We start from the raw sequence: 20091 nt of genomic DNA, 5'->3' as shown, positions 1-20091 counted from the left end.
GTAATTGAGTGTATGTACAAAAATCATATGGATTCACTGAGCTCCACATTAATCTTCTTTGCAAATTACTCTTATGTGGTGGCAAAAAATTATACATGACAGTCAAAGAAAATGAAGCTTAGACAAATTTCATGGTTTATCATGGTTAATATTTTTATTTTCTGTATAATTAAAAGAATTTAAAAAGACTAAACTGCAAACTGCTTAGAAAAGAAGCTGAATTGTGGGACCCGTGTGAAGCAGGTATGGCAAAAGTTATCAATCATTTCTCCAAAGAAGCACTGTCACATTGACTGTTCTGACTCTAGTTGGCACTTCAAAGGCTGACAGTGTTTTTTTTACACAGGTTTCTGCCTGTGAATTAAAAGCAGGTTAGAAAAAAGGGAAAATAATAATAATAATGAAAAAAAGATTTAAAATCAAGCTTTTCTCCCAGTTTCATAATGTTTGCCCTGAATGTGAAGCTGGGAATCTGGGCCAGTACTCCTCATTCCTTCTCTGCGTTTATAAGTTCTCTGGTATTTTTATGAATTTATAGCAAACAGTCTGTAGCATGCTCTGTATCTCTAGCAATCGGGACAAGCCAAATCATCTGTCACCAATATGTATGTCAACATCCTGAAACCACAAAGAGCACCTCTTAGTAGGCACAACCAAGGTTTCACGTCAGCGAAGCAATTCATCACGCTCTTGAAACGAAGAGCATGGAGGAATCTGAGATTTTGGTTCTTTCACCTTCTATGCATAGAAGTCAAATCTGCTGTGGTGAGCCTGAAGAACTGCTTTGTGGGGATAGGCTTGATTTCACAGAGCTGTAGCCATCTAAAATGTAAGCAGCTAGTGGATAGCAGTTGTCAGCTTCTTCCCTGGGCTGAGGACAGATCAATTTGCCGATTGGAGACAACTACCTCTGTTTGGGAAAGCGACTGGGAAGCAGCCTCCATCCATCTCTTTTATCATTAGATTAAGACAGTAATGGATTAGTCTTGCTGTCTTTCTGTTGAGAGTCAGTTCTGTTCTTGAAGGAAATACCCATGTCAGGCTTTTACAGAAATTAGCTCATCAGGGCAGAAGGTGATGCAGCCATAAAGATGATACACCTGGGGGTCATCCCTTACATATCCCAGGGCCCAGAGCTGTAATGCTTTGTTAGGGGCTGGTTTGCTGCAGGGCACAGGGCTACAAGGGAAGGGAATCCTCTCCTCTCCTCTCCTCTCCTCTCCTCTCCTCTCCTCTCCTCTCCTCTCCTCTCCTCTCCTCTCCTCTCCTCTCCTCTCCTCTCCTCTCCTCTCCTCTCCTCTCCTCTCCTCTCCTCTCCTCTCCTCTCCTCTCCTCTCCTCTCCTCTCCTCTCCTCTCCTCTCCTCTCCTCTCCTCTCCTCTCCTCTCCTCTCCTCTCCTCTCCTCTCCTCTCCTCTCCTCTCCTCTCCTCTCCTCTCCTCTCCTCTCCTCTCCTTTCCCCCTTTCAGATAACAACACCCCTGTGATGTACTGCATATAGTATGGGACAAGCAAAGCAATGGGCAGTGGTGCTACCACCCTCAGAGGCACATCCAGCCCTTCCCCCTGTGCCTCATAATGTGGATCACAAGTCCCGGTGGGTTTCGGTCCAGCATAGAATTTATATCCCTCCCTCCTTGTTGTGTTGCTTCTGCAGGGCTAAAAAGGAGTGAGAAGTAGTAAAAATCTATTTTGGTCACTGAAGTAAGCAGACATGAGTCAGAATACTCACTGGGAACAGATCTGCTGGATGAAAAGGTGCCATTTTTACATAGTCACTTCTCTGACCATGCCCTTTAAACTCTCACAAAAATAGAATACTTTCTCTGGCACTTCTCTTGGAAAGCAGAAATGTGAGTGAGAGTGAGGATGTTTGCTGCACTTTGGTCCCCGCTTCAAAACACAATTTTTATGCGAGTTTTGTAATGCACATGTAGCATATGTTTAACACCAGGGAAAATAGAAAGAAGGCATTTGGGTTTTGTGGGGAGGGGATTCGGATTTGGATAGTTTTAACATTTGTAGGGGAAAAGTGTGATTCCCAGTTCCTGTCTGTGAACGGTTGGATGAATTCTGGCGAGCTTCTGCCCTGATTTCTGGCATCCTTGCTTCCCTGCAGACATACACTTCTGATCAGTAAACTCGTGTGGAGCACAGTGAGGCTCCTTTTGACCATTGGCTCTGGGCTCCCTTTGGACTGCTCAAAATGAGTGGTCTGAGCTAAAAATGTGCCTAAAACCACATTGACGTAAGCTGGGAGTGTTTATGGACCTGCGAGGTGACAAATCATCGCTGGCAACTGGGGTCCTGGAGTGGTGCTGTTGATGTGCACGTGAGGTGAGAGCGTGTCCATGCTGGTGAAGTTAACCGAGCTCAGCTATTCTGTGTCAGCTATGGACCTGCCCCATGGGGCTGCAGGGGACATCAACTCTCCTCTGTACTGCATTGCTTGCTGGGTAATAAGGGAAACAATTAGCGAGACAAAGGATTTCACAAAAGGTCACTAGCAGCTAAGTAGGTGCTGCTGAATTTTGTACTCCTTTCTCATTTTTAATGGGTCGGTAGGACGCTAGAGCCTGGCAGGTCCAATGAAACTGAAAACCGGTGGTGCATTTCACCACATGTGTTTTTATGGATGTTTGTCAGTCCTGTTGTTACCTCTTGGACCAGTTAACTCTCTTGAATAAAAGGAATAAATATGTTTAACGTATTTACCATTTTCAGTTGGTTTTACATGGTAAAAAAAACACCGAAGTATGAATTGTTCTTTCTCCTCCACTCCAGTACAAGCAATGAAAATGTCTGAAAGTTCTGAATTGGTGTTCAGAGGATGAAATCAACCTTGCTGAAGCTTCTCAGTTGGCTTCTAGGAGACGCAGAATTGTACAGATGAACAGTTTCTTTCTAATGTTTCCGTTGGGTCTGGGAAATGGTGTAGTCTTTTCCTTGTGATGGGGCTAGTACGGAATTTAAAGGCACTGTCTTTTTACCACAGGAAACAGACTCTGCTTCTCCTCTCGGTAAAATTTCCTTGAACAAAGTCAGATCATTTCCACTTTCTCTGGATGGATTCATCTTTCCTGTGTGTGGAGACTTGGGTCATACACCTGCTTACCTCCTGCTCAGTCCCTTAGCAGCAAGGATTCAGTAAAGATTTGCTGTCAAGATTGCCTAATTTAGTTCCTCGCAAGGCCAAGTAGCTTCTTATTGCAGAGGAATCCTAATTTTTCCATTTAAAATTTGAATGGTGTTTTGGATATGATGACATTTACAGCCAAAGCACATCAGGTTCTATACATCCATTCTTTGTCTTGCAGTGAGACAGGTGATGTCAGCCAGCCGGAGAAGGGAGGAAAACAACCATAGGCTTGGGATGTGCAAGATTGTCACTAGCCTGATACAGTAAATGGACATGTAGATGGACTTCCTTCCTCAGCCCTGCTCACACTGTCTGGTATGGAGATGAAGATACCATTAGGAAATTTTAAACTTGTTTTTGAATAGAACTTGTACTTGATAAAGCCCCTTGGTTTGTTTTCCACCATGGACTGAGCACAGAGGTTGCACATCAGTGCTCAGGATCCCTCTGTTTCTGCTCATGGGATACTACAGAGGGGTTCAGCTGGTGATGAGCAGGAGTCAGTTCTGCCATACGTGAGTGTTTCTTAACTGCTGCAGACTGAAGATCTACCTACACTTTTTAAAACCATATCCTCTCTTTTGGTGTGCACGTGTCTAGCTGTTGTTTGCCTGGGGGAAGGAGGAATGAATGAAGAACTTAGCTTTTAGGTAAACAAGAAGTTACTGTTGTACTGTTAAAATTACAAGCATTTTAAATTAGGTATTGACAGCAGTTGAGAGCTGGTTCTCAACTATGCTGGCAGGCAACTAGATGTCTACCAGCTCCTAGGGGAAGCCTTATTGCAGGCTGTGAGAATAACTCATTAACCAGTTAGTCTACGGCAGTACTACTCAACATATGGTCTGTGGGCTGCTGGTGGTCTGGAAGACATTAAAAAGTGGTCTGAGAAATGATTGCACAAGAAAGGCAGAAATAACCCCACAGAGACAGATCCACATTCTCACACCACTAGCAGACTTGTGCCCGTGTCACCAAGCTGCCCTGTGTCAGCAGGCTATGCTAAGATGTAATTGCTTTAGTCTCCCATTTTGAGCCTGAATGGATGGACCTCAAGTAATGACATGAAAGGGGAACTTTTGCTTGATCAGATTGATGCAGAACAAGTCTTCTCCCATTAAATAGGATGAATGCCTTGTCTCCTCTTTCTTGGGTTTTTGAGACACGAGATGGGCTAAGGGATGCTGCTTCTGCATCTATGTTGCTAGCGATAATGAATGCTACAGGGAAACGGACGGCGGCAAGCCCATTTCCTTCACAGTGGGAGGAAAGTAGTAATTCAGGAGACCATTAAACTTTAGAAATACCTCTACAAGGTCCCTACAAAGATACACTCCATTTAGATTAAAGTCCCGTAGGGCCAATTACCTTGGAAGAACATAAGAACTTAAACAAAAGCTGAGTTAGGTATGCTGCCCACCAATGGGTCTGAACAAAAATGGATGCAGTGAGAAAACACTTGTGTATTATGAAAGTGAGAACATTTAGAGTAGCTCTGTGCAATAACCAGCTTTTACTGTTCCCCCAGGATCAGTGTGCACAGGAAATATCTGTGGCATGTTTGCTTTTCCTGGAGATGACAGCAACCCTTTGGCAACCACTTTATAATACGTGCTCAATACTTTTCAAAATGTTGGGCTGTTGTTTTATGAATGTGCTTGATTTCTGGGTGCTGGAGCTTTTGTGCTTTGATTTCTACTGCTCCTAACTTGCCCATTCCCATTTCAACCCTGGACACTTCTCCTTGAGTGTCATTCTTTAGCTATGATGGTGCCTCCATCTTTCTCAGCAGAAACATTGGGAAGGGGTTTGAGGAAAAATGGCAGCAAACAGAAGTCCTTTATGCTTCTTGTGTGAAAATAACCTCTACTGGGTGACTGTGAGCTCCTGGAGATGGGAGAGATGACTTAACACCGGGTTGTGGCAGGAGGATTAGTGCAAACAAATTGAAACCCTTTGTTTCAGTCAGTGTTTTCTGTGAGCAGGTTGAGTAATTTGCACAAGCCTGCAAAACAGAGTCCAGTACTAGCGCTGGAATTAAAGTCTGCCTTTGCTTCAGCTGATAGACCACTGACATAATTGATCAGTTAGCTATTTTCAATCAGACCTGAGCACTGGAGTGCACTAAACTTTATGCAAGGGATCTGGAAAATGAGCCAGTCCTAAGATGCTGTAGTTACAAGTTCCTGAATGTGTTTACTGATGCGAATTACTGTATGGTTTTGAAAGTGCCTCTTCCATTTAACATCATAAAAGAACTTTCTCAAGAGAAGACACAATAAACAGTCTGAGGTCTAATAACTGAACATGCAAGCCTGAATTGTTTTAAAATACTTCTTGCTTAAATAGGAATCATTAACATTGTAACTGATAATGAGAAAAATGCTTATGCCATTAGTGGTTTACCACTTTGGTTCCGAAAGGATAAAAACAACTTCATAAAAGAGACCACAGACTGTCCATTTTCAGCCTCAGTGTAGGGTGAATGCTTCAGTGAATACGAAACCCATCATTTAAAATAATATTTTCATATTTATGTTTGGGAAGAATGGTCAGAATGCCCTTTGAGTACGCTGGAGCTCCATGATGCATAGCTGGGTGGCTGCAGCAGAAGGGACAGCATTTTGATTGACCATGGTGTGGTGCTGTAAGTTTCACTGCGGTGAACAAGTCTGTGTCTGGCCTTCCCCCCAGTGATGGTGTGGGGCTGGACAGGTTCATTTGGACAACCCCTGGTCCTTTCTGTCTTCCCCCAGCATTGCCTGCTGCAAGAACAGTTGGGTTTTTCTATGTGGTTGAATCTCAGTCTGAGTTCTGTGAACTGGTGAAGGAAACAGAAGATTTTAGGTCTCCCTATGGCACTGGTGGGACATGGTGGCTCAGGAAATGGGTCAGGGGTGATGGTATGGCCTTAATGAACTTGTCCATCAGTGCCAGCTGCTCACTCCTTTGAGGATGACTCCTTCCCCTTCTTCTGAACAACTTCCCTTGGACAAACCCCAGGCTGGACTCAGTCCCCTGCTCAGCTTGGTGGAAGGGCCCTCAATGACTTCAGCCAGGACTGGAGCAAACCCTGGAGACCTGGTGTTCCCTCTTCTGAACTCTGCGTTCAGGACTCAATGTGCTGTATTCTAGCCTTGTTCTTAGCAAGGGCAGCTGGAGGTGGAGGTATCCTCTCAGACTGTCTCTGGAACAAAGTTTTACTGATGCTTTGTGTGGTTGTGTTAAATTGACAGAGATGTTTGCTCTTACATAATAATGGAAAGTTCGCCCCGCTCCCCTCAGCAAAATGACCGTTGTGCTGTATTCAAAATGAAAATCAATCAAAGAAGGAAAACAGCTGGGCAAATGACAAGAGAAACAGAGCTGTGCCAAGGTGAATTTTTATGGAAATGCTCTCTGAACAGTATTTCCATGAAAAGGCAACTTACAGATGTAGGCTGCGCTTACATGAAGGAGAGCGTAATGCACCGCACCCTGAACCTGGCAAGGTCTATAAACTTCTCACATATATAGTTTAGGCAACAAAGATGCCTGCCATGCTTAGGACACAAAGGTTTTCTTCTTTACTGTAGTGTAATCGTATTAGCCCCGATACTGGAAAAAAAAAAATAAGCTGTGGGAAAAAAGTTTATGGAAGAAACCCTCAAATATAAAGTAAATAAACTATTCTACTGAAAAGAAGACTTTCAGTATCATAGGAAATCTAATGACTTATCAACAGCATCTTAGCTACGACAGTGACTCGTAAGTCTGTCTGTGTGAGGCTCTGTGGTGGTCCTCTTTGTGAAGTAGCATGAGTGGCTTAATGACTGTGGAAAGTTGTTCCTGTTGATGGCAGTGAGATTTTTCTCATTCACTTTAGTAGAAAAAGGATTAGGGAAGTGATATAAAAAGCAAGCAATGAAAGATGATTGATGTTAGCGTTCAAAAAATGGGAGGGGAAAAGAAGTAAAACAGTAAAAACATCATCTTACGCTTGAAATTGCCACACTTAGATCTACTTAGCCATATTTTCTGGAGGTGTTGTAGGCTTTTCGATGGGACCCTAAATGGCCTGACCAATTTTACTGTAGACTTACTATCAGCAGAACTCTTGCAAAGGCGGATTTTTGGAATCTGTTAGTTTTCCCTTGTTTCTGGGATTTTTCATTTCATACCGATCAAGTCTGAAATGTGCTGAGAGAGAAATTCTTGAGACAACATTGGAAATTTTCAGCCTATTCCTGCATGTCACTTTCTGAAATAAATGGGAATGCATTTTTTAAATTTATGCTGGCTTATAACTCTATGTCATTACTATTCTAAAAATAATAATCTGGGAACTGCTTAACTGACTTGATTGTTTACATTTCCTTTTGACACTTCCAGCAATAGGTTAGAGGTAATAGTATTAAAGCATGTTCTTCTGTCATCCTCTCAGAACTTGTCACTGTCAAATAGCATATGACCATTTTAAAGATAAAGATAGTTGCCAAAGGCCTTAGTGTATTCATAAAGGTCTGCAGTGGAGATCCAATTACAGAAAAACACTGAATTAGGTAGCTCTTGGCTCTGAGAGTTGGGAGTAGAGGTGACTGACTGTTATTTTTAAACAATCTTAGGTTTACCAAAAGAAAAGGAAAAGAAAAAAAGGGATATCAGTAGGACTAAAATTCTGAGCAGATACAGTAATGGCACTAAAAAGAATTAGAAGATGTGCTCTACAAGGGGTTGGTAGCTCTCCTGGAAGATCCTTACGGTAAGGTTGTCCAGAGAGGCTTTGAAGTCTCCTATGGAGATATTCAAGACCTGTCAGGATGTCTATCTGTGAGACCTATTGTAGGGTACCTGCTTTAGCAGGGGTTTGGACTTGATGATCACTTGAGGCCCCTTCTAACTCATGTGATTCTGTGATACCAATGCAGGTAAGTACTCTGTGTCTGTCAGTTTTTGAGCAGAGGATCCACACCTACTGAGCATCTCACAGGTGTGTGTAGCACCTCACAGCAGCAAGCGCAGGTGCAATAATGAGGTCACCCGCCAGCAGTATCTGGAAGCGCATTCCTGCTCACTGGGTGACAGACAGTGCCCATGCTCCCCTCGTCAACCTCCCAGGCTGCCATCAGACCTGTATAATAAATGTAATAAGCCATGGAAAATGCATCAGTAGCACGTGCTGACATCAGTGGAACCCACATGGGGATGGAGAAGGGATCCTGTTACCCCCGCTCAGCTGCACAACCTTTTAATCCAGCTGGGATCTACATTTTAACCCTTTCAAAGCTCTCTCAGTGAGGAGGGAAAGGGCAAGAAAATGTTCCTCTTTTTTCACTGAGGTTTAACCTCAGATCTGTGTGAGCACAGACAGGCCATGGGGAAACAAATGCAAAAGGCTCAGAGAATATTGCAGATGGCAATGGCTGTCCTGGAGTGAGTGTACACAAAGCCAAGTTCAATCTGCTGCCATTAATAAACTGTTTGTGCTGTGCTCTCATCCTCTGAGACATCAGAAGAGCGTTGGAGTGAATTACAGCCTTCTGTTTATGCTGGGACTGATTATTGTCCCTTGTGTAGTGGAGACACGTTTCACTACAAGAAGCCATTCACAGGACATTCTCCTGAAAAGAAGAAAAATCAGTTTATGCCAATGCAGGACTTCCTGCTATCTCTGGTTACCCCCACAACCGCACACCCACACCCACAGGCATGCTCATGCATTGCCTGCTTGACACTAGAAAGGGATATTACGTCTCTGGGTTATTTCCCCAGTGCTTTTATTTTTCAGCCCACTACAGGAAGGGTTCATAAAGTAAGTATATCCAGAAAGATGTTTTTGTTCCCCACTTTGGGTTTCAGTCCCAAGACTGCCAATTAAATTATCCCATAAATCCTCCATTATAGGTAGTAAAACCTAATTTTAGATTTCCTGCCCACTCTAGTGTCCTGCCTGATTGCTACCAGTTGGATAGAGGCTCAACCTGTTAAGCAGACAATTGCAGTGAACTGTTTCTTTCTGTGCCACATGTGGAAAACTTTTTAATATGTGGCATTTGGTCATAATTCTCTCTGGCTATTTTCTACTTCATAGCTGCTCTAACTTTTTCTTTAGGCTGAAAAGTAGACATCTGTAATTTATTCTTTTGTCAAGAGGTTTTTGTGAGAGAAAAGGTGGCCACTCTGTGGATTAGGAAGTATGTTAACCTCCCTGCCACCACTGAAACAATAGTAGCTTTCAATTAGTTTCTATACAATTCCCATTTAAAAGAAAACTTCTGTATTAATAGAGCTAATGCACTTATGTGTAAGTTGAAAGTATTTCAGGTCATCTGAAAAGAAATGCACTCTTTCCCTTCGTGTTCAAATGCAAACATATTATTTAGCTGCAAACAGAGCTCATTTTCTTTAGGTTAGCTCTGCCTGCCATATTCTCACTGAGGAGCATTTTATTTCACATACAGCCTCACTAAAGATTCCTATTTTATTCTCACTATAAACAACTCCTAGCTTAGTATTTTTCTTCATAAGCTCCAGTGAGGACAAATATTAAGTAAAGTTGTCACACACACACACAAAAAAAGTTTTTATCACGTGAAAAAAGTGTAAACATCTGTGCATCAGTACCTTGATCTTTAGGCAGAAGAGTACTTGCATTCGATGTGGAACGATTCTCCTGCTGAGATTTAGGTAGGAATCAAGAATCTGTCTGTAAGGACAACTGGAGCCTAACATTCTCCAAGAATTTAACACCTTTCTTCAGCTTTTGTTGTTAACCTGGCAAAATCTCTGTGTTTTGATACTGCAGAGATGCCTGAGTGGGTCTAGCACCTTGCCAGAGCACCGTCTTTTTGGATGTGACTGTCTTTCCTGCCTGAATAAATGGGTGATGTTTTAACAACTCTGTCAAATCAGGAACATCCATGGCAGTCAGCAAGTTTTTTTTTTCATCTCCAGAGTACAGTGACAGGAAGCTGAAGGCTTTCATTCAGATACAGGGTGTGGACATATGCAAAAGGGAAAAGTACTGCTGACAGATGTCACTTTGGGGAAGCAAGCACTGCTTTGGGGGAGCCCTTGGGGGACGATGACAGTACGTGCTGGTAGTGCTGATGTGGCTGCACAGTGCTGTAACATAGAAAGCACATATCCCAGCTGGTGGGAGGTCTGTGGGTGCAGACAGGGGAAGTTCTGCTCACCAGAACAAAATTGGGCTGTTTTTCTTTTTTCCTTTTCTTTTTTTTTTGCAGTGTCTACCAGCTGCCTCTTTGTGCAAAGCAAAGCAACCCCCTGCAGCGGTGCTGCCCAGGGTAGGCTCTCTGATGTCTAATGAAGGGTGCTCTCTTTTAGCTTTCCCCTTGGTGAAGGCACAAGCAGTGTCTCCGTGATCTGCCCAGCTGCTTGCTTCTCTCACTCTTTGAGAAATGCATCATTTTCAAGTTGATCACCCCCATCATACCCCTGATCAAGTGGGTGGCAGCCCTGCTCACTGCAGAGGTTTGGAACTGGGTGGGCTTTGAGGTCCGTTCCAACCCAAACCATTCTGTAATTCCACGATTCTATTAAACTGGGGGAAAAGTGTGCAATGATTTCTAAGCTGATGAAAGAAAAGGTCAAGAGACATTCATATACATACAGTGTGATATCTCATGTCTTGTTTTGGGCTAAATATGGATCCACAGCATTTTCCTTGCTAAATGGATCTTCTCCACCTAGCTTTGTTTATTGCACTGTGGCTGTATCTGAGGAGATTATCGTTTGTTAAGTGATGTCTGAAGAATTGTATAAAAATAAAACATACATAAAGACCAACAAAGAAAAAAAGAAAGGAATTCAGGCCTCCCACACACAGCACTGTTATGATTGCTGAAATATTATATGTACTTTTCCTGTCACGTTATTTGTCCAATTTAGATACCTGTAAATATGAGGGGCTGTCCGGACAAGAAGGAACGGTCCCATCAGTGCTCAGGAATGGAGGTCAGGCAGTTTGAGAAAGAATGTGTGATACAGGACACAATTGCAGATTTTATCTACTCCTGCATGAGAGTGACCAACTGAGCCATTTGGGGCGCAGTGCTCTGTGAGCTGCTGGATATCTTGGTTGTATAGTTTGCTCTAGAAATCACTCCGTGTAGCACGGTTGTATTGCTTGATCACAACTATAAGTCCCTAGACACAGTGCCTATAAAGAAAACATTGAAAAGTAGTCAAAGTGACTGTAACCATTCAGCAACATCTCTATCTCTGTAGAAAGCAAGGGAAAAAAATATCTGAAGCATAGAGCACTTGATTCATCTGCGGGATATAATTTTGCAACCTAATGTCTAAAATGTTAATACTGTAAATTATTTCTTACTTGAATGGTATCAAACTGGTAGCAATAGACCTTTGTCTGTGCCAGATGTTCCAGCTTTCTTGCCTAGTATCTTCCATGCTTCAATACCTTTTTGTTGTACTCTGAATTTTTAATTGGGAAGCTGAAAGAAATGAAGATAATTTGATACGCAGTTCAGTACCAGAAGGAATTCTACATTCACTATTTGTACGCGGCACAGTCAGACTTACCTCATTTACAAATATTAGCTTTTTTCCATTGAGCTGAGAGTTTTGCTGAATATCCAACATCTTGCATGGGAATGCTCTTAATTCTAGGCTTCCGGCTGCAGAATTTGAGCTAGGCTTGTGTCAAGACTATTTTGTCTTGAATATGCTACTGTTACGAGGAAAAAAAAATCTCTCTGGTATGTTAAGAAGAGGGGACGTGCTGGGGTTTGCAATTTTAGCATTACAGATTCTTTATTATTAATAGATTAGGGGGATTTTTCCAAAGACTCCTATGAGTCACAAGAGCTCCTGTTACTAAATTTCATATACTCATTTATTTATACAACTATACATGAGGTCTTATGGTCTTTTCAGCACAGAAAGAGCCAAAGTACTGTTAAGTGTAAATGCAGTTTATTGAGTTCTGAAGATCATAAATATCTCCTTTAACATCTGATTTATCTTGAACTATGTGCATTGAAAGAGGTGTCTCAAAAGGAGGAAAGAAGGGGCATATATTGCTACTTTGCACAGCGTGTGTATTCATACCCAGAATGAATCTTTGGCAGAAAGTAGTTAGAACTAAACTGTCACCACCAAGGCAGTTTTACTTTATGTACTGAAAGGTTACATGAGTTTTATTGGTTCAATTATTTTGTTGATTAACAGTCAAATCCTGCTCTTGACAAAGTACCCTGTTTTCTTCATCCATGTGGCTTCCCCGAGATGAGCAGAAGAGATAGTCTTAGATGGAGGGAAATGTGAGAACAAGAACATTGAGGTAGGAAATTATGTATTCTTCTTTTCCCCTCCCAGCACATATTTCTCTGGACTTCATGACAACAATTTGCTTTTGGATTCTGCAGAAACTGTCCAGGCACATTGTAGCAATTCAAAACCTCAGCATACCAGTGAGCCAGCTACAGACAATGCCACTTGGAGACTCCTCCATGCTGGTTAATGTTGAACAAAGGGATGTTATCAGCTCAATCAATTGCTGCTACCAAGCCACCAGAATCACTGGTGGTTCAAAAGTGACTTAGTGGTCACAGACCAAGTTGTTTTCCTTTGACCCTCAAGATGTTTCATGGCTATTTTAGAAGGCTTTGGCACTGCCACAGTTGGTCTTCACTGCAGCAGCTCACACATCTGGCAGCCCATCTTCCCCCTCCATTGCCATCATCAGTGACTTTGGATGTCTTATGCTCCAAACAGCCAGAGAGAGACTGGAAAACTGATTGGCAGCATAACCAATAAACAGAAAGTACTCAGGCAGAATGTCCAATTCACTAAAATTGTTGAGACCTTGTTAAGTTTTAGACTCTGCTTTATACCAAGGTGCTAGCTAGAAGAAATGTGTAGCATGTATGGAGAAAGAAGTCAGGGCCAGCTGACTGACCAGTCTATGTTCTGTCAATCTTTCAGCTTCTTCAGGCTGTTTACTCTCTAAGTAGGAAGTCTGCATTTTTAAGGTTGTATGTGTCAATCTAAATTTGTATGTGTTCCTGCTAAGTGGTTTTACTTCATAATTTGTTCCATGCCAAGTGCCAGAAAAATAACAGCTACATTCAAAACAAAGTTTATGTAAAGCAAGTGGGTAAATGTTATGCATATCGTAATAATGTAGGCTAGAGTAATTTTTCTTTACTGAAGTGTAACTAAGCCATTTAAAGTAATTAATGAGTGTGGTTGTTCCTTGATTTCCATTTTGAGTCTTACTTTTAGCAGATAGGTGCCAAGCAGATTTTGAAAATCTGACCTCTTTCTTCTCTTGACTGGATTAACAAAATCACTTAGCAGAATTAGAAAATAATTGCCCATACTTCTTGCTTCCATGGCAAAGAACAACATTCTCAGATTTTTTAAATAGTGTTATCTTTATCTTTTCTTGTTATTTTATTGCTACTGAAGTAGAATGATGGGTAGGCATTGTTTTCTTGAAAGCTAAAGGTGATTAGGGAATGTCCCTATCTTATTTCTTTCAGCTACAACAATAATAATAAGAAGAGTGAAGAGCATTCTGAATAGTTGAATGACAGTACCGTTCAATGAAAGAAAATCATAGAATCATAGAGTCACAGGGGTTAGTAGGGAGCTCTGGAGACCATTGAGTCCAACTCCATGCTAAAACAGTTTCCATACAGCAGGTCGAGCAGGACAAAACATGGTTTTGTTTTCCACAAGCAAATGAATGTGATATATCAAGACATCAAGGGGATGATGATAAATATTGTACCTAAAGGCACAAAATGCATTGATAATATAAAAAAGAAAAAAGAATTTGGATTCAAATCATAAAAACAATCTGAATACATACCTGTCTGTAGGCAAACATGATGCAAGTTTTTATTTTCTTTTAAAATGGTCTGAACAGGCATAGCTGGCTGTGCACTCTCTAATTAAGACAGAAAACTTCCTGCTGTGTGCAGGTAGTGCAGAGCTGCCCTTCTACTACGCTGAGCTATGTGGTAACTTCCATCATGTCTGTCCTCTGCCATGTTCTCTTTCTATGACCCTACCAAAAAACTGTTTTCCAAGATAAGGAAGGATTTTAAAGGTCATACTGGCCTTAATAACCCACGTACACACGGACAAATGAGACAGTGCATGCTGTTGTTACTTTATTCTAGGAAGACAGGATGGGAAAGAAGACCAGCAAAAAGTAGAGTATTTGGTTATCTCCTTTTATCTTCTGATGTGACAGCTGGCCAATGTGTTATATTCCTTTTCGTTTACTGTTCTCATCCAGGGACATATTTTAAGAAACCAATTGTCTCTACAGTGCCTCATACATGTTATGCTTTTGCCCTTTATTTGCATTCTACACGATGTCAGCAGAGACAGACTATATATCCTGAGGGTCTGTTAGCTGAGCAGGAAATCTGTCTTAGAAATTACTCCTGGAATGAGTTCTTCCCATGATTATGGAAAATAACAACTACGAAAAAGGTGCACTGTTTACCAGTTAATTCACAAATGCACACAGGAAGAACATGCTGGATGAGAGGGTGTCATCCATGTTAATTTCCAGCAAGTCTGTAACTGGTATTCAAGGTGATAGTTTAAATCTGTAGTCCCAAATCTGTGAAGGTTCAGTTGCCAGAACTATCATATTTTTCCGTAGTTGAGGTGAGAAGAGGGTGCATTTATAGGACAGGAAATTCTCTGTAAGGTGCTCTTTTTCCTAAACCCAAATTATTATTTTTTAACTTATTTGAATAACCTCCTTTATGGTAAAGAGTTTAGGTGGATATATTTATGGCAATCCTTTTTGCTATGTTTACCTTTCATTTGTTTCAGAGACCTCCAGAACAGTGAGTGGGTGTCCACAATTGTGTTTTAGAATATTAAACTTCTTTCCTTTATGCTTCTTAAGCACTGTTGTGAATTTGACCATTAGAAGTGTCGTCCCTGAGCAATTTCTCTGCTTTCCTCAAGAGTTCATGAATTTGACTCCCTGACTGGGCCATGGAAATGCATTTTCAGGGTAAACCATGGCAGTAGTAGAGCATGGATGTAAAATGGGATTGATCATGTTTGAGATATTCTCCTTTAAACATTAAAAATAGTGGAGTGACCGTGCCTGGAGGTGTTCAAGAGCCATGTGGATGTGGCACTGAGGGACGTGGTCAGTGGGCATGGTGGGGGTGGGCTGATGGTTGGACTAGGTGATCCTAGTGATCTTTTCCTACCTTAATGATTTAATGACTCTATGATTCTGTGAAAAGATACTGTCAGATGGGTCTCCCTCAATCCCCTCTGTCTGAGTGGGTCTGTTTGAGCAAAAACTTTACACCTATAGTGAAAAAGACTCTCGTCCATGTGGTTGAAACATGTGGAAAGCAGGATACATGCATACAAGTCTCTGCTACTCTGCTACAGCGAATGTCTAATTATTTATATACAATATAACATTGCCAAAAGGTGCATTTAAAAGACCCATTGTGTCTTTATAAGTCCCATTGCCTGTATCTTGGAGTGTGCTCCTGGGAGTCCAGGGCTGTGACTCAGATGCAGGGTGGGGCTGAACCTGTCCCTTCTGGGTGCCAAGCCAGAGCAGCAACCACTGAGCTGCTGGGCAGGGGGAGGTTGGTGGGACAGGGGAGAGGAGCCAAGACATTCCTGATTTCTGTTTTCTCTTTGTTCCCACAACACCTTTTGGAAGCAGAACTGTTCTACTTGGTTCAAATGTTCTGATAGGGGCAGCTGAAAGCTGCATTCTTTTTCACTGAAAAATTTCCAAGATGTCATCATCTCTAAATTTGAAAAAGAAGTGTCTTGCTTGGAGTAGTTCCCACCAAGAAATAAAAATATCAGCAATATTCCCGTCACCAGTACCACATTGTTCTGTACTCTGCTCTGTGGGGTTTCAACATGCTCTGCTTGATTTTGATTTCAGAGGATGGGAAGACACTTGTATTTTTAGGTAAATATAATTCAGTGGACTAGCCTGCACACAGCTAGTTCTCTTTGGGCTGTACAGGAATGCTTCCACTGCTTTCAATGGAAGACTTGCGCTTTATCCCCATGGAAGGAGGCTAAGTCAATGACAGCTAAGCTGCAGAACTGTTCAAGCACCCAGGAAACTTCTGTGTTGAGACCAGTGTCCATTTTCAGTCCCAGTGTGGATAACAAAAGGCATCAGTTAAAATAAATTGACTTATTTTGTTGCAAGTTTGTATACAGAACAGTCCTCCAGTTAATAGCTAAATAAAAGTATGACTGAGATGAAAGATGTCTGTATAGCTAAATGAGAAGCGTTTATCTCCTTAAATGGCACTTTGTGTTTTCTTTATATTCTGTGGCAAGAATTTCACGGTTAAAGAAAATAAAATAATTCTAGATTAGGCAGAGAAGCTGCCCAAATATAGTGATGAAGACGCTTGAGCCAAGCTAGGGATTTGGTGACTGTTTTAAAACTCTTTTCCCCTCCTTTTAAGTAACTCTGATCCTAGCTGAGACATGGGGTTTTGGTGCAGATGGTTATTATACATACCGAAAGGACTGTGTACTTACAATACACTCCATAAACTATTAAATGCTGTGAAAGGCTGGTGGACTTTATAGTTTGCATCCTGCCATTAGAGTTCCCTCTGAAGTCTGTCAGAAGAACATAATTCCACTCTAATCAAAGCTATTCCCCTTTTCCGAATGTGAAATCAGGCTAATTATGACTAATTGTTTCACAAATATAAAGTAGCCCTAATTGTCCCTTAGCCCTGGACCACTGCCCCACTTACCCTCAGCTTAGCAGGACCCCTGTGGAGAGCGTTTTGTCTCCAGCAGGACTGTGATATGTAGCCAGAGAAAAAGGGAAAGTGCTGAAGAGCATGTTGCTGTTATTACCTTTTCAATGATGGTAGAAACGGGCTTCCCAACATCACAGCACATGGGTCCCCTCTGCCCACAGACCTCAGAAATGTCAGACCACTGCATTTCGAACCTTTCTGAAAATACCAGCTCTTTTATTCTCCTGCCTGTCTGCAGGTTAGTTTGGGTCAGTTCTGTAGCCCACTGACATGAATGAGAGCTGAGCAGGATCTGAACCTCTGATCTCTGTGGATCTTGTTGGCGACTGAGTCCATTTGCTCTTTAGGGGCAATTTCCTTTGCAGGGTCTGAGCTGCTCAAAGATGAAGCACACAAAGAAACCAAAGATGAAGCGCACAAAGAAACATACACCCGGATCAGCGGGTACTCTAAAAGTAAAACTCCAAGTTACTGTTTTTAGAAATTATGGCATACTGCAACAGCAAGCTTCAAAGAAACTGAAAGTTTCAGTACTGACGTGTTTCTTTTTCATCCTAACTGTATTTCATTAGAAGGTTGCTCAATGATGAGTCAAAGCTTGGGGTGGAAACGTTAGTGATTTAGTTTTTTAATTCTACTGAAAAAGCACAGTCATGGCTGCTATAGATCTGTTATTTGACATTTATGCACACCTGGCATATAAAAATGTGGAAGGAATGGGATCTAGATTTAAAGGAAATATGTTGCATCACTCAGTTAAATTCTTTGAACTTTCAGATTGCTTATTTTTTTTTCCTATTAGAAGTACATGCTTCTGATGTTTCAGGCAAAAAAAATATCTGAATCTGCATGCTAACATGCTAGAAAAAAATTGTAATGCTGAAATATGTGGCTTTTTCTAATGGCTAACAATTTTGAAGATCACAAATTTGAGAAAAAAAATACAATTTTGGTACAAATTTTGGAACTATACTAGGGCTTAGAGTGCTTGTGAAAGCTTAGGATAGATAATACCTTTGTTGTGGCACTGCATGCCAGCGGCTAGGAGAATTGATGTAGCCTCAACAGACATATCCCTATTACTTCTACTGCGCTAGTAGATGGCAAAAAGGGGTTTTAACATGTAGTCCACAAGAGATGCCTACAATGCCTATTTGGCCCTCAGAAATTAAACACACCCTGAGTTATTATCTGCGGGGTTCATATGTTCTCAATATCATAGCATAGCAAAACTACATGCAGCTACAGATGTGAGCCCCACATGAATGGGCCCTCTTTTTCTTGAGAAAAGTTCCTTTACTGTATGGCTGTTGTAACACGCCCATGCGGCGCTGAGCAAGAGATCAAAAGTGTGACTGAAAAGGGACCAAAGTTTGCAGAATAGACAAAAAAATATCATTGTGGTATTCACCTGCTCAGTGATAGGGTACAGGGAAAACACATACGCACTCAAAGGTGTACAGAAAAAGGCCAGCGGACAACTGCAATCTGCAACAGTGGAAATAATGACTAGAAACAAGGGGGAAAAAAGTCACCCTGAGAGTTGCCACACACTGGAACAGATGCAATTCTGGTCTATTCATAGCTGGACTAGGCAAGGCCCTGATCAACCTACTATAATTGGTTAGGCCAAGTGACTCACAGGTCCCATCCAACCTCCCTTTCTCAGTGATTCTCCTGACCAAGTGCTCATGCATTGTCCACCACATAAACAGAGAGGTGCAGCGGGGAGCAGAGAGCATATGGTAGAATCTGGAGGCATTGCTAACTAAATATAGCATCTTGTCCGAGCATGAGGTAGGATTTCCATGTGTGCTCTAGAAGGGGGAGATTAACTTGGCATTCTGCACATCCATTTGTGGTTTCCTGTGGGACAGTTTCCATCGGTAAGGAGAAGAAAGGGTTGCTTGGGGGGCAAATAAAGGACCAGTGGTAGAATTTGGACTACATTTAAGTCTTGTCAACAAGGAAGAGGTTTGAAGGGTCACAGTTCAACACTACAGTTGTTTTGAAAGACTATCTGGGTTGGTTCTCTTTTGCTAGATCTCTGTGCTGGAACTGGAGCTCACCACATGGGAGACCCCAGGGTAATGCTCTGCTTGTTGTCCCAATGAATACGTCAGGTCTGTTAACAGCATCGCTGTAGCTGACACAAAAACCATGTGTTCAAATTACAGTCAGCACTGTTGATTGTTATTGGAATTGGTCAGAATTAGCACAGAATAGTCAGCAGGGTTTCAGGATAAAAAATTTGGGGAAAGTTTGGATAATTTTTGGATATTTGTGAAATCTTGTTGAGTGTAGAAATGAGAGTGAGATTTTAAGATTCTGAGATTTTTTTTTGGTTTTGTCAGATTTTGAATTCTGGTTCAAAATCTGACTGTAGAGTCCAAGTTTAGAATAAACTTCTATACATGCTACACATGTTTTGAATTTCAGCCAGACTTTCCCAGAAGTGCAGCCTTAAGCAAGACCCGTTAGCATTTTTTAATGCAACAAATAATTCCCTCTCACCCTCTCATTGTACTTTTCCCTTGTTCCTGTTACTCCTAGGAACTGCTTGCCTTTTTTTTTTTTTTTTTTTTTCCCAATGTTTCTCTATAAAATCTTTCTCATTTCAATGTGTCTACTTCTCACCATTGTTTAGCAGGAGAATTTGAGATGGCATCTGTTGTTTTGGAGAGAGAGAACAAAGTAAAATTTTGGATTATAAAAATATTGAAAGAAGGCTTTCTTGTGCTCTAAACAGTTTCAGGTTATGTCTGTCGTGCAAAGAGGTCCTAATGTATGCCTGAAGAAAATGAAAGAGAGGATGGCCAACTTGGGCTACAATCTACGTTAAGCTCTTGTGACAAAAGTCCCATGAGACCTCATGTAGGTTATCTGAGTTATATCTACAAGTGATTTGGTGCTGTGTGTTGAGTACTAAAGAAATAAGCTCAGGTAGCAGAAGCATTTTGGCTACCACAAAGTACTACGAATAGTTTAATTTATCTCCCAGATGCTTTCATCTAGCCTGGATAAGCTTCTATAGCTTTCCATATTAACAGGACAATTTGAATGAACAGCTTTCATGTCAGCTGCCAGTCTAGTGAGCCTGATCCCTGCAGGCTCAGGTGTAACAGGCTCCAGCCCCAACAGGTTTCTCAGTAATGTAAAGTAGCCCAGGTACTTATTAATGC

The 20091-nt window shown here is 41.6% G+C and overlaps 1 protein-coding gene across 3 annotated transcripts in view; it reads left to right on the top strand.

Moving 5' to 3' along the window:
- Nucleotides 1-20091, top strand: part of ERG (ETS transcription factor ERG) — a 152485-nt gene that overhangs the window by 6114 nt on the left and 126280 nt on the right. The window contains exon 2 of one of the 3 annotated variants that reach the window (XM_046943240.1): nucleotides 3316-3452. The exons of the other annotated variants lie outside the window; for them this stretch is intronic. The gene's annotated coding sequence lies outside the window, so the exon portion shown is untranslated. The remainder of the gene's footprint in view (nucleotides 1-3315; nucleotides 3453-20091) is intronic. 3 annotated transcript variants of the gene reach the window in all.

Source organism: Gallus gallus, chromosome 1 (genome assembly GCF_016699485.2).
Source record: "Gallus gallus isolate bGalGal1 chromosome 1, bGalGal1.mat.broiler.GRCg7b, whole genome shotgun sequence".
Taxonomy (NCBI): Eukaryota; Metazoa; Chordata; class Aves; order Galliformes; family Phasianidae; genus Gallus; species Gallus gallus.
Note: the sequence above shows the minus strand (reverse complement) of the source record. Positions and strands in the feature narration are given on the sequence as shown.